The following is a 15,585-nucleotide window of genomic DNA, read 5'->3' as shown; positions in this document are numbered from 1 at the left end:
GCCTTGAACTCAGAGATCTGCCTGCCGCTGCCTCCTGAGTGCTGGGATTAAAAGTGTGTGCCACCATGCTAGGTTCAAAGCATCATATTCTTATACTTCATTCCGCCTCCAGATGATTGTAGATGAATTCATGGATATGAAGTGCTGTAGACCCAGGTTAAAATTTTAGCTCTGATGCCCTGAACTTAGATCAAGTCCCTTAACTTTTCTGAGCTTCAAGTTTCATATCTGTAAAAGGAGCAATGGTGATGTGAACTGAACATTAGCTGTTCAGTATGTTATGAGGGTCACAATAAACAATATGTTTAAACATACATTTGTGTGCCCATCACCAAAGTTATATGACTCCAGGCTGACAGCTCTCGGCATGACCTTTAATGGTGTGATGGTTACTTCTTTTATTTTTTTTAATGTGAGCCTTGCCTATGCATAATTGCAATAAATTTCAGTGTTCTTTCCTATCTCCCTTATTTTATATATTTATCAACAGAAATAATTATTATAAATTGTACTGTAATTTTTCTAGACCCCAAATTAGCATACCCTGGGCCAAAATCCAATTCAGCCCTCCAAGTGTTTGTATAAATAATGTTTTATTGAAAGCTATACCCATTCATCTATATTGGGTTTCTTGTTTTGTATTGTATATTTGATATGGTTTCCTGGCTTGCATGCCTAGTTCTGAGTATAGATGCCACTTTCAGACAGTCCTCAAAAGTTTCCAGCAATTGTATCTTTTGCTTAGGTTAGATTTAATTTGGGAAACATTTGCATTCCTCTCATATCAAAAAAAGCAGCCCCTTTTCTCTTTGCTACTTTAAAAATTGATATGTGTTATGACTCTGTCACTCACTCTGAATAGTAGACCTATTACTCAGGTTTCCTTTAAAGTTGCTTCGTATAGATTTGCTTCTTAAATGAAACAGCACATGCATATGTGTGCGGAGAGGGGTCAGGATGCCATGAGTGCACATATGTATATACATATTGAGGTCACAGGTCAATCTTGATGTCATTTCTCGTGAGACATCCACCTTGTTCTTTGAGACAGGGTCTCTCACTGTAATCTGGTGCTCCCTGATTAGGATACACTGGCCAGTGAGCACCAGAGATCCTTCTGTCTCTACCTCCCCAGTCCTGCAATTATAAAAAGGAATATGCCAGCCTACCTGGATTTCTATGCATGTTCTTGGAGTAGAACTCGGGTCCTCATACTTGCACAGAAAACACCTTACTGACTGAGCTATCTGATTAGAATGTGTCACAAGAGGACAAGCACAGAATTTGAATAGGGAGGCTGAAGAGATCATCAGAAAGTGAGTGACCTTCTGGCTGCTGCTACTTACCCACAAAAATCATTTGCATGTTTGCTGCCCTACTGTGTAATATGACTGTCACTATGTCACTATAGCCTTGGTGGCAGCAGGTGTAAAGCAGAATTGTGATAGGTGGAGGTCTGTGTTTGTGGCTGAAAGGGGCTTAGCTTAGGTCCTTGGATGCTGTTATCTTTACGGTTTGGAGAGTCAGAAAATCTTGGCTCCCGTTTCTTCCAGCTTTGGGGTTATTTCCTACATGATAGTGGCCAGAACCAATTTGATAACTATTCCCCAAAGTGTCGCTAACCTGAACCTACATTTGGTAGGCTAATAGGAGGAAAATATAAATGCTCCTTTTTTCTTCTTTAGCTCTTTCTTAGAACTTTCCTAAAGTTTCTTTATATTCTACTGGTGCTATTTAATCAGCACTAGAGGAGCTGAATTAATGCAGCTGTGTCTCAGGACCTCTTTCTTCACATCTCTAGTTTGGCAGAGATGTAATTTCATGTTCTAGATGGCAGTAATAACTTCTCAGTTGACCTTGCCTCAAAAGAGTTCTGAGCCAATGGGCAAAGACAAACTAGTCTCAGCTAAGGGAATTGGAGCAATTGAAAAGAACCCCTTAAACCCAGATGGAAGTGAGTGACTAACTGTCATGACTGTTTTGACCCAACTTCACTGAGTTAAGTTTGTTGACAACGAGAATTGAAAACCTAGACTGTTTACCTTAGTGTTTCCCAGTTTGGTCTAGGGCCAGTGACTTTGGGATAATTTGAGGAACTTAGATTAGTGAGCAGAATCCAGTGACCTACACCCTACTGAGTGAGTTGGAATCCAGGGACAAAGCTGAAAGAGGAGATGCTGGGATGTATAGAAACGATTGGATGGCTCATAGACATCATATCTGGGTAGGATATTGGTTTCTTCCCTCCTTTAGAAGAATGTATGGCATCTTCCGGTACTACGAAAGCTAGTCCGCAGGGAGGAGGCTTCCAGGTCAGAAGCTATGATATTTATAAACAGCTGTATTCTCTGCCCCATTTCATTTCAAACCACACTTGGATGCCATTCTTTCACATCTGTGTGAGAATGCAAAGACAGATCCTTACAGGAGTCTCTCATGCTAATCCAGCTGCATAGGTCTCATTGTGCCTGGGATCTAAACCCTTCTCTCTCCAAACAAAATGACAGTGTCACTTTGATGGGATGAAGGCAACACAAAGACTTTTACCTTTGAAACTGAGCCAACAGGGAGCCCAGTTCATTTAAGCCCCACCCCTTCTCCTGCTTCTATTTATTATTGATATGTTGGATTTCTCAGCTAGCAATGATGAAATAGTTGATCGCAAATGAATTAGATATCAATTAATTTCTAAAGCAAACCTAATGGGCATTTAAGAAGAGAATTTAATGTCTCATTTACTCTCTACAGCTATCTTGTTAAATGCCAATTAAGTATCTAAATATTTCCTACAAGCTTAATGAATTATAATAAGTGATAAAAGATTGCCACTTTTTCCTAAGATTCTTGTATTTTGGGCTTCCAGAACAATGATAGTAGATTTTTTTTTCTTGTCCTTTACATGATATAGAGATAATAGTTGGAGATGTTCTTAATTATCATTAGTTATCTTATTTAGCAATAAGGAATAAAATTGAATGTCGATTTTGAATATAAGAAAAATATCAAAATGTACACAGCTAGGAATCATAGACTAATAGAATTACTTTACTTTAAAATAAGGTGGGCATTGTTAAAATATTACCTATGAAATAATTTCTAAATATAAGAACAGAGAGTATGTTCACAAACTTACACATGAGCCAATGAGTATGTTGTTGTTGTTGGCATGGAACCCAAAAACCTTACGTTGGGGTTGGCAGGACACCATATCCCAAGAGGCACAATGGAAAAGTTGGAGAAGGCCTGGCCTGGGATCTGGCCGTCAGTATTATTTCAGCCTTTCTGGGAGATAACACAAATCCCAGGTCTGTGCCTCCAGGCTTTGATACTGAAAAGTATTCCAAGGGGCTGGGTAGATTAGGCGAGGTCTGGGCAGCGTGGCTCATGGAATGCCAATTCATGACAAAAAAAGGCTTCAGTCCATGTCAGGACATTCAGATTGCAGTAAGGCAGTGACTGGAAATGGTGCCAGGTGTCAGTGGGCAGAGGAGAGAAACACAGCTAGGCCTGAGCAGCACAGAGCTTCCAAAAGTCCCTATATGTCACAAGTCATTGTGGGTGACACTCACATCAGGCCCAGTGGAAGCCACTCTGTACCCAAGGGAACTCTTCATGAAGTGAGGTCAAGGGCATGCAGTTTGGGATCAAGCAGATCAAGGCTCTTCTTACCACATAGGTACCTGTGACTTTAGGAAAATAACTCAGTTTCTTTGTCTATGAAATGGGAAAAGGGCATCCTTCTGAAGTTTCTTGGTAAGATCAGAAAAAAAAAATGGAGGTGCAAATGAGTGGTAGAACGTGTACTTACCATGCATATCGTGACTTGGGTTCAAGCCTCAGCACCCCTGAAAGAGGAGGAGAGGAGATAGGGAGAGAGATTATTTAAAGCATGAAATACAGTTGCCCAAAGCACAAATCTAGTAAGTACCATTATAATTAGGATGAAATAACACCAACAATTATGATGATATGATTATGGTGATATTATTATATATACTATATATTATGCATACTATATATATGCTACATATATATAGCATACTATATATCTCTATATGACTATATGTAGAGAGAGAGAGAGAGAGACAGAGAGAGGCAGAGAGAGACAGAGAGAGATAGAGAGAACATTGATGAGGAGAAGGACACTGTTTCCAAATTGAGGACAACACATTTCATGACTTTTCCTTTTTAGTGGGTGTTGGTCCAATGACAATTGTCCTCAAGGATGCCCAAACTCCATGCAGAGGCTCTCTGTGCCTTTCCTGGTGGTGTAACCACCTCATACAACCTGCCCATCATGGTCCCGAGAAAGGAAAGTCCTTTTATGTTTTTCTCATAGAAAATGAAGGAAATGTTCAGTTTTTGGTGCATGGCAGTCACTATTTCTCGAACACTTTGCTTGCCAATCCCTTGATCCAAACACACACTGTAAGGCAAGGAGGCCTCTCTCAGCTTGGAATGGGGACAGCAAATGCCTCCTTGGCTCCCAAGGACAGCTCTGCTCTTCAATGGGGCCATTCATTCAAGCCCCACACAATTACTGTCGCTTACACAAACAGTTATGGGGCATTCGGATGACAAATGTCAGGCAGCCATTCAAGTCACATTTTTGAAAAATATTTTTATTACAGGAAGATGCTCATGATGTAGCATTCTAAAAGGCGGGGGCAGCAGGAAGCAAATCAAAACAGTAGTGACCATTAGGAGTCAAATGATGCCTCCTTCCTCCCACCGTAGGACTTGCCTCTGCAAAACAGCATGATGTGGAGAAGGAGGAAGGTCCAGCGGATTCTGGATGCACTGACCTGCAGGTGCACTTGCAGAGAGATAAGAATGATTAGCTACTAGGATAGGAGTTTCACTGATCATCAAACATTAAAATTTTCTAGAATCCTTCCACTATCCTTCTCCCAAAACCTAACTCCCTCCAGCATTCAACTGACCTCTTCATATTTTTGGTCTTTTCCAGCAGCCTAAAATAATCTAGCTGATAAATTTGTCCATGCCTCTCTCTTCTTGTTTGCCAACTTGCTCTGTCTCTATCTCTTCCTCAACTATCTCTTAGTATCCCCTAGTGTGTGAGAAAATAAGCACATGAACCCCAAAACCTGGGTCTGGAGCCCACCTGTGATACTGACTCTCTGTGTAATCATGGGTGAGTTTCTTAGTCTCCCAATGTCTCTGTTCCACATCCCTAAAATGGGAAGATTAATGATATTGTCTCACAGTATGCCCTTAAGAGCAAATGATGAGCTTGTAGGAATTACACAGAATATTGTACTACAATAGTGACTATTATTTTTGTTGTCCTTCTGTGGGTTCATTGGCCTTCTCTTGGCTTCTTCAAATTCCATTCCACCCACAGAAATAACCTTTCTTGTAATAACAAAGGGGAGGGATTGTTTGCAGATAATTGTAGTTTAGCATGTATTTAAACCATGTTATACCCCATGGAAATGTCTCAACAGATATCCTGTGGTAGGTTGAACAGTGACGCCCACGGAAGCTGATATAAAAACCCAGAACACTGTGAGCATGCTCCCTTAAAAGACAGGAAGCCTTTTAAAGGATGTTAAGAATCTTAAAATGGTGGACGGAGTGTCACCCGAAGTTCCCATAAGTGAGGAAAACAAGATGTAGTGGAGAAATGTCAAAGTTGAGGTGATGTCACATAGAAGGGGATCTAGAGATAAGGATGAAGGGAAGACCAGAATAGTAGAAAAACACTCAGGTGTGGAATCTCCCTGGAGCATATGAAAGAATTAAACCTGGCCAGAACCTTGGCTATTCACCCTTAGGTTCGTTTTCAGGCTTCTGTCTTCACAGCTGTAGTACTGCATGTTGACTTATGGTAATTTGTTAGGGCAACGGCACCTAGTTAACGAAGCAAAAAGATATCATATTGACTACAGTAGATTCATGAGAGCCCTTAGTTTCCTTCTTTTTTAGACTGTCTTTGATTCCTAAAAATGAGAAGAGAAATGCCAGTTTAATTCAAATAAAGATCAATAGCCAGTGCCTGCTGTGAGCTGGGCCTGGTCTTATGTTGCGGCAGAAGGCACACAAACGTGTGGGCTAAAGTCACGCCCCTGCATGGCCATTGTCCACTGTTGAGCTCAGAGTTCCAGGCTGTCTTTTCACTTCCACCATTGTTTTAGGCTACAACTTCTCCATTTCTATTTCTTTACATCGATTCTCATTACATTTACAATGTCTACAAAAAAGTAGGAATCTTGTTCAAATATAGATGCTCTGGACATCCTTAGCCATTAAGAACATGCCCAAACCTCAAAGAGTTGCGATCATATAGCATGGAATTATTTAGATAAAAGTATCTCATGCCAAGGGCTGGGTTGTAGATCAACTTGAACTCACATATACTCCTGGTCAGGATGGAGAATAGTAAAACCATTTGGGGGAAACTGGATCCAGTTTATTTAAAAAGTTAAGCATATACCTAACACCCGGTGTGGGAATGCCATGCGGAGATGGCTCCCTCCCAGTGAACTCATTACAAAGACTCAGAAGTGAGTGTGCGCAGCCACTAGATTCCTAGCAGTTAAAATCTGGAAGCTTTCCCTCCAGTCACCAACTGAGAAAAGCAGAAGCAAGAAGTAGCCTGTTACGATGGACCAGTACTCAGCAACCAAAAGCATAGTGGCTAAGGATGTGCCTTCGTGGTAACAGGGGCAGAACTGAAAAGAAAAAGAAAGCATGGAATCTAGAGTGACAGAAAGCAGATCGTCGATCTTTTCCTGACTGAGGAAAGAGGGGGAAAGAACGCAAACGGGAGCTAGGTGTCCTGATTGTTGTGGTGGTTTCATGGATGCTGTGCTGGTTGGGTTGTGTGAACCCGTCACAATCCTAGACATATCCGGGAAGAGGCAGTCTTACTGAGAGCCTGCCTCTGTCGGATTGGCATCTCTATGGAGTGTTGGCTTGGTTGAGGATTGATGTGAGAAGACCCCGCCCACTGTGGGCGGTGTCACTCTTAGGCAGGTGGTCCTGGAGTATATAAGAAAGCTTCTTGAGCAAGCCATGGAGAACAAGCCAGTAAGCATCACCCCTCCACGGTCTCTGCTTCAGATCCTGCTCCCAGGTTCCTGCTTCACTTGTGTTCCCTACCATGACTTCCCTCAGTGATGGAGTATAAGTGGAAAATTGGAAGCTGACGTGGACTCTTTCTTCCCAAAGTTGCTTTGGTTCTAATATTTTATCACATCAATGGAAACCTTAGTAAAGACAGATGATGATCCAATCCATCAACGCTTGTTCCTTACGTGGGTGTGGTTTCTTGTACATAAAATGTTTCCTAGGGAGTAAGGGAAGGGGTGAGGAGCCTTTTCTGACTCTGAAGTCTGGCTAGGCAGGCATGGCTGCATAGAATCTCACTTGTTACAGATCGATGGTCCACAGAGTCCACAGAGCACAGGCTAGAGACTATGCCTCCAAAATGCCGTCTTCACTTTCTCTACTGGCAGAAAACAAATCTTTGTTCTGATTTGCTGGGAAAAGAATGTTCTTCGGAGAGGAACTTGCTGTGACATATACACACGTGTCCTCACATCAACTCCCTGTCATGTGAGTGCTACCAGACCCCTTATAAACTTGTGCAAGGTCTTGAGCTCAAGCATGACAAAATGCACAAATGCATTTTTGGTTGTTTTTGTTTTTGCGGTAACTTTACCAACCCCACCCCTCACTTCTCCATTGTGACACTGGCTTGAGCTTTATCTGCAAGTACTTAAGAACCTTCCCTGGGACTGCCATGCCTTCACTTCAAAGCCTTGAACAGACTCACATCTTAGGCCCAAGGCAGCCATCTTCAGCCGTGTTTGGATGAAAGTGAACTTGAAAGGGGGCAGAGACTACAGGGAAGAATTTGTTGGACTTATGAGGCATTAGAAGTAACTGAGAACCCCAAAGAAAAGCTGTGGACTGCCTTGGACTCTTCCTAAGAGATATATTTCTGCACCCTGGACAGCTTTGAGTTTCTCTATAGGATGCAGCGTATCCACATATGAACTGATCTTTTGACGTTGGTCCAAAAGTTTCAGAGATCCTCACTTGTTGAGCCCCTGCTGTAAGGAAGAAAGTTCCTCCAGGAAGGGCTTTCTGGGTAGTAACTAGATCTCTCTGTAGTGACAAATGTGTCTCTTTCTCTCATTCTAACGGTAGGTCACATCCAATCCAAACATATGTCTGAACCAATCACGAATCAGGACAGTTTAGTTAACTGAATATAAAGTTAAATATTCGAAATGATGGATGCCGAGTAAGTTCTTAATTCCTCATGAACTGACCAAAACAAGTACCCAAGCAAACAAACAAGCAGAATAAAAAGCGCCGGATCTGGTTATAATAGCTAGGCTTTCTATGTATTTTTTATGAATTGTCTATCCCTCTGTCTCAAGAACTCTTTAAGATATTGGCTAAGTATCAGGAAGGGAGCCACTAACTTCCAGTCTCTCCGTCTGCATCTACACAGACTCACACCATCAAGAAAGCTTCTTCCCAACACAACCATGCGCATGAGGTATACATACATCTGCTGCTCTAGCTATATTCTCCCCTGGTTATGAATTTCACAGATGCATGTAAACAGAGGATTCAAGAATTCTGGTTTCACGTATGTTCCTCAGTCCTTAATTATTCTGTATGGCCTGAAGAATGGTTTGGCAGCTGTTCCTTTAGTTCGAGCCAGTGCCTTTATTCATTGTGTAGCCAGGAAAAGGAAAAGGAGAAACCAGCAGCGAGGAGATGGGAGCCGCAGAGAGATAGCAGAACATCCTAAAACCTGGATATGCACCATGCAGCAGGGTTGGAGTAGCTTGGCTGGGGGGAGCAAACAAAGGCAACACCATCAGATCCGGGGCCCATCCTAGCTGGTGGGAATCAACTGGGGAATTCCCACTGAGATGGACAGCCGGAATTCTTGACTGAGAGCTTACTCTTCATGCGTGGACTTCCAGCTTCTCATCCCTGCTGAACTCACTTTTGTTTCATTGAGCAAACAATAGTTACCTCTATTAAAAAATGATCTCTTTTCTCACTGTTCTCAGGAATGCAGTGCATTTAACACCCTTAGCTGCTTGCTGTTCACTCTTCTCCCTGCCAGAGAGCTGGAGGGGCCAGCCTCCTCTAGGACAGGATACCTTTGAGGATACTTGAAATAAACAGACAGGTGTCTGGGACAAGGGAGCGAGCCCTCTTGGTCCCAGAGTTTGCTGTGAACAAGCTTAAACGGCACGGGACACTTGCTTAACATAATGTGTATCACGCCCGTGCACTAAATAAATGTTTGGTTCCTTGGGGAAAGAATAGGTTTTTAACACAACCATTCGAATCTGGGAAGTGTTGAGACACGAAGATGACTAACACCTGACTAGTTCAAGGAAGAATGACAGAACCAGTCTTCCTGTATGTGTCAAACAGGACTTGGTCTCCATCCAGGGGTCTGGGGGTAAAAAAAAAAAAAGGAAGGGAAAAACAGAGTCACCAGCTAAATGGTTTTCTAACTGTCTCTCCCTCAGCAGAGCCCCGTGACTTTACGAAGCAAGCAACAACAAAACTCCTCTAAAGCTGAACTACGGTGAAATAACCCAGGGCTTGAACTTGTCGCGCGATGTTCCTTTAAATTTTAATGCAAGCTCAGGAATAGATTTGTGTACAGCAAGGTAAAGCAAAGGCCATGAAATATTGATTCTGTACATTTTCTTATGCATTTTTATTCTCCAATTTAGTAAATTTTTCATCTTGCCTGCACTTAGAGGTTGCCTATGAAGTCGTTACTACCAATTGTATTAGCTGTTGTAAATAAATAATCTTCGCCAGAGCTGTTTGCCTGACGGGAGGTGGACAGGACTGGCCGCCTCTCTGCACTAGATTCCAACAGCTCAGGCTGGGCGGGATGAAAAGGGATGGTGGCTATTTCCCTAACAGCACAGCAGCAGACACTTCCCAAAGCAAGAAGGGTTGGCAAAGGAGCAGCCGGGAGGAAGCCCAGTGTTCCGGCAGACACTAATTCAGCACCCTGACATTTGCCCATTTGGGTCCCGGAGGAAGCCGACTAGATTAAAAGAGCAACAGCAACAACAACAGAACCCATCCAGACATCAGGATAGACATTTGTAACATGAAAGCCTCCTGGTAATGTCTTCCTGTCCCAGCCTCCTTTAGAGAAAACAAAAGTACCACTAATGTTTTTGCACTGGCCCCAACCTAACCCATGTGTGTGCATAGGAGTCTCACATTAGATCAGTCGTACGGAAGACAGCCTGGATATTTCTCCCAGCATACATCCTACTGTGCACATCTGTTTCCTAGAAGACATACCTACCTACACTCATTTTTCCCGCATCTAACTAGCAGTGAAGGCCTAGAGCAAGGCAGACACAGATTCTAATTAAGGACCCGTGAAAAGGACCCTGTGACTCTGCAGGATGCAGAGGTCGGCCTAGTCTCTCTGAAGCTTTCATTTATTCATGAGTGAGTTCCCTGTTGTTTCTGTGAAGCTGCCAAATCTCTGGATCCTGGTGAAACTGACCAAAGATTGACAAGGACTTTTTTACTGGGTCCCAAGTTTCTTATTTCTATGATCAGAATATACCAAGGAAGCGGATACAATTAGACCAGGCTGAATAATTAGCATGGGGTGGGCCACATCTCTTCTTTATTTAATCAGCATCTGGTCACCCTGTTAGATGAGCCATAGGTTTTCTTCCATTTTTCTACTATGTTTCCCATTTTATTAAATGTACATGTAGTTTTTGTTATTGTTGTTGCAGGGAAATTTTAAGCCACCCTGATGAGGAAGGTTAGTTTGGGTGCTGGTCTCTGATTCCTTTACTGACGAAGAAAGAAAGAGCACAGGAGGTAAATGCAGATGCTCAACAGCTTAGGTTTTAGTTTGATAAACATTTGAACAGGCTCTTTTAACTCGAGCGCCAGTGCACTTCCCTTCTGCTTTGAAATATTATAAACTCTTGGTTTAGAAGATAGCTAACTTACAACAAACAGTAAGACCAGTTCCCTAAAAAAGATACAAACGTGTGTGTGTGTGTGTGTGTGTGTGTGTGTGTGTGTATGTGTGTGAGTGAGTGTGTGTTATGTGTGAGAGTTTGGGGGCCCACATGGCAATGGTGGCCCACATGGAGGTCAGAAGAGAATCCCTGCCCTTGGTCCTCACCTCCCACTTTTTTAAGGCAGGATCTCTTGTTCTGCATTATGTACCAGGCCAGGCTAGTGAGCCTGTACTTCAGGGGAATTCCGTTTCTCAGCTTTTCACACTTTAGGAGAGCTGGGGCACATTACATGTGCTATCTTGTGTGGCTTTTGAATGTGGGTTCTGGCCATCGGAACTCAGATCTCCATGCTGGCACTTTTGCCCACTGAGCCGTTTCTCCAGCAAGCCCTCCACGGCTTATGTGCCATTTGTGCCCTCAGGCAAGTCTCTAGGGAATGGTCTAAAAACACTAAATATTATTGCCTTGGGTCTTGTGCTTGACACAGACCCTCACCTGCTAACTCTGGTACCTGTAAGCAAATGGCACATACCAAACTCCAGCAGAGTGTGTCTAATGCAGCCAGCTGCCAGACGTTTGGGTCAGATGTTCATGTGAGAACAGACGTTCATGTCATCATTAGAGCTCCCCCCTTCTTAGCAAAAATCCCATAAAAAAGAACTGACAAAGTTGTGGAGTAAGCAGAGAAGCACTGAAAGCCAGGGTCTGGTCAGTACAATTAGGAAAGGCTGAAGAAGTTTTGGTAGGCATAGCGCAGAAGGCTCTAATTAAGGGCAATCCTATGTCAGGCACAGTGCAGAATGCTCAGGTTGAGGACCATACCAACAGCTCATTCCAGTCTCTTTCCTAAGAAAGAGGATTACGGAGTGAACTATAGAGGGTCATGTGCTCATCCGGAGAGGGTAGAACTGAATATCAGGACCTATGCCAGAGAGCAACCTGGCATGTTTGTCTTAACCTTAACGAGTTAGCATCATTTATGACAGCAGCACTTTTGGATCCAGCACTAGGAACAAGACCAAGTGATGAAAAGAGAGGTCAAGATAATGAGGGTTTGTAGATTCAGAAGAGAATGTGAATGGTGGATGGCAAATTGTAGGAAGCCATTAATTCTTCCTAACGAGGACCAGGGTGTATTGGAGAAGAGGGACACATGCTCAGTTGGTGCCGTGTCCTGGGAAGTACAATGCCAAGTATCGGAAGCTCCCAGAACTCATGGTACTGGAGAGACCTAGGATTCAAGGGCGGAATACATCAAAGAAAGCCCTCTTGGGGCTGTGGGGTTATTTCCTCCCTGTGTCAAGCCATAGCACCAGGAAGGTGTCCCAGTAGACCCCAAGTTTATCCTGGCACAGAGACTGTGCCAAGAAGACGTGAACAACAGCTTCACCAGGCATGGAAAGAATTGCCACAGAGATAAATGTTCCTGTGAACGCTTCTCAGCGCTCAGGCTTCCTCCCAACTCCCCTCTGGCTGCTCAATAACAATGAGAATGTTGTAAATTTACACCAAAGAAGCCCTCCAGTTGGAGATCTGAGAAGCCAAGAACAACGAAGGGGAACCAGAAGGGGAAGCAGAGACAATTTACTTAAAATGTTTATGGAAAAAACACCAGCCCTGCTTCCATGTCTCGTCACTTAAAGATGAAAAACAAAAACAGCATCAGCTTCAGCTGTACGAAAAATTCCAAGTTATGAAATATAGGGAAAATGCGTACAATATGTGAAGGAAACAACAGCAATAAAAGGGAAAAACACTGCTGTGTCTCCAAGATTATTTGTCAAACTGGGGACTCTAATGAGAACTGGGGAGTACGGTTTAAACAGAAAGTTAAGTTTCAAAAGCAAGCAAGCTAAATACATTGACCATCTGTGACATTGTCAAAAGACAAAGTTTTTTAAAAATAAAATTACTTTAAATGACTTATTTATGTTTTTCTGTGTATAGGTGTTTTGCCTGCATGAGTATTTGTGCACCACGTGTGTGTGGTGTTAGAAGTAAGCAGCTGGCTCCCGGGAATAGGAGTTACACATTAGGCACAAGGCACCATGGGGGGGGGGGCTGAGAACTGAACCCAGGTCTCCTGCCAGAGCCTTAAGCACTCTTCACTGCTGAGTCACCTCTCCAAACCTCCTCCCCCCTATTTAAATGCAAGTTATTTGAAAGTGAGTTGAGTCACACAAGATACAGAAAGGCTGAGACTGAGTGAAAGAAGCATCGGTTTTAGAAGTCCTGAGAGGAAGAGGCCATTCAGCAAGAGCTGAATGGTGACCTGGGTACGAGTCAATCACACAGATACCTGGAGAAGAGACGGGTGACCAGAAACACAATGGTAGTGTGGAAAGGACAGTAGGAGTGCAGGACAGGAAAGGTGAGAGAACAGAGCTAAGGAATGCAAAAGACGAAGAAATCAGACACAACAGGACAAGGGTCCTGGTTGGCTTGGGGAAGGCAAGTTCTAGAGTACAGAGCATTCACAAATCAAAGCAGCATCTATAGGTGCCTTTGTGTTTGTTGTTGGTTTTAATCTTATGGTAAAGGGGACAAACATGGCAAATATAAAAGGGAAAAGGAGCCGCTAAAGGGAAAAAGATATTCATCTACTTGTAGACTCCTGCCCCACCTTGAAAATGTTTGCAAACATTGACCAACTTCTAAGGAACTGTCAGCAACAAGCTATGGCCTGAAAATTCTCAATTCTATTCATATAGAAAAATAAGGAGAAGCTGGGCGGTAGTGGCTCATGCCTTTAATCCCAGCACTTGGGAGGCAGAGGCAGGTGGATCTCTGTGAGTTCAAGGCCAGCCTGGTCTACAAGAGCTAGTTCCAGGACAGGCTCCAAAGCCACAGAGGAAACCCTGTCTTGAAAAACAACAACAACAACAACAACAAAAAAAAAAAAAAAAAAAAAAAAACAAAACTAAGAAAAATAAGGAGATGAGGAGAGGTAGAGAAAGAAGGTGGGAGAATTTTTCAGATATGCAGTGGCTAGGGAAAGAATTTCTTCATACAAGTAAGATTACTTCCCATGTGTTGGTGACTGGTATGAGGTGAGGATTCAAGATTCCCATTCCCCTCTGGATAGCCACGCTACAGCTGACTCGGCCTGGCATCTTGACTGCCAAGGTCCGTTGTGTGTGGATCTGATGTTATGATGACCATGTAATTTGCTTCTTTAGGCTCTTTTCCATTGCTGTATTAAGACATTAAAAAACAAACAAACAAACAAACAAACAGTAAAGCATTAGGAAAAACATGGGTCCCTGGTAGAAAGAGTCATCTCTCATTTTGTTTCCAAATTGTCATGGCTGTTTAAGAATTGATCTATGAACTGAAATTGACTTGTAGGTTTTAAGTTGGTATTGCTTTGTACAAAACATCGAATTAGAGATATGTTTGTGACACCGAGTCTTCTCAGGAAATATCTCTGTATTTGTTTTAGTTACTATTTTATGTTTTACAATAATAATAATTTTATTCATAAGACTTTTCCATGTCTTTGTCAAGTTCTTGCTAGATATTTGATGATTGGTTGTAATTATGAGTGCTGTACTTTACAATTTATTTTCTGTTTCATTTTTCTGGCATATATTCATAACTTTCCTGGCAATATATTCAGAGTATTTGTTGGTGGTGGTCTCCAAAACATGTAATGAATTCTCTTAATGACACTGGTACTTGGCCTACAGATTTTCATGAAAAATATTGTGTGTGCTACTATATCGTCCACAGATAATGATGAATTTGTCCCTTACTTTACAGTTTCATACCTCTTTGCTGTTTTTGTGCCTTGTTACATTAATCATGGCCCTCAGTCAAATTTTGAAGAATAGGGGTGATTTCTAGAATTACACTGTGGTTTCTGATAATGTCTTTTCTTCAAGGTCTGAATAATACCTCCTTTTCCTCCTAAGTCTATTGCAGATGGAGGGAGGGAGTGGTGAGGAGAGAGAGAGAGAGAGAGAGAGAGAGAGAGAGAGAGAGAGAGAGAGAGAGAAGGAGGGGTGGAAGAGGAAAGATTGTTTTCTTGGTCTTAGATTTTTAGCCATTCAGCTTGGGATAAAATAAAATTGCCAAGTAGTTTTTAATTTGCATTTCCCTAATTGCTGGGATGATGAATACTTTTGGAGATGCTTCATAGCCATTTTTGTTCCTGCTTTGGGTAACTCTCTGTTCACAGCCACAGCCCATTGTTTTAATTGGGTCCTTTGTTTTCTTGACTCTGTTTTTTTTTTTTTTTCCTGATAGGTCTTCTAATCCCAAGTGATCAGCTCTAAACACAAACAGATATGAGCAACAGTAAAGGGATTCAGCAGGTGGTATATTTGCATATATGTACATGTGTGTATATAATTAAAGAAGAAAAGGTCATGAGTCCAGGGACTTGGGAGGAGTTAGAAGGGGACAGGGAGGCGTGGAACTGAGGTAAATGCAGTACTTGAACATGAAATTATAAAAATAAAAATCCACCATAAATGTAAAATAAAGGAAGATAAGGGGGATGGAGAGGAAGAAGAGGAGGAAGAGATAGAGGGTTTAAATTCGTGTCCAGAAAACAACA

This window comes from Microtus ochrogaster, linkage group LG8, assembly GCF_000317375.1.
Source record: "Microtus ochrogaster isolate Prairie Vole_2 linkage group LG8, MicOch1.0, whole genome shotgun sequence".
Classification (NCBI taxonomy): domain Eukaryota; kingdom Metazoa; phylum Chordata; class Mammalia; order Rodentia; family Cricetidae; genus Microtus; species Microtus ochrogaster.
This window is presented reverse-complemented; position numbering follows the sequence as displayed.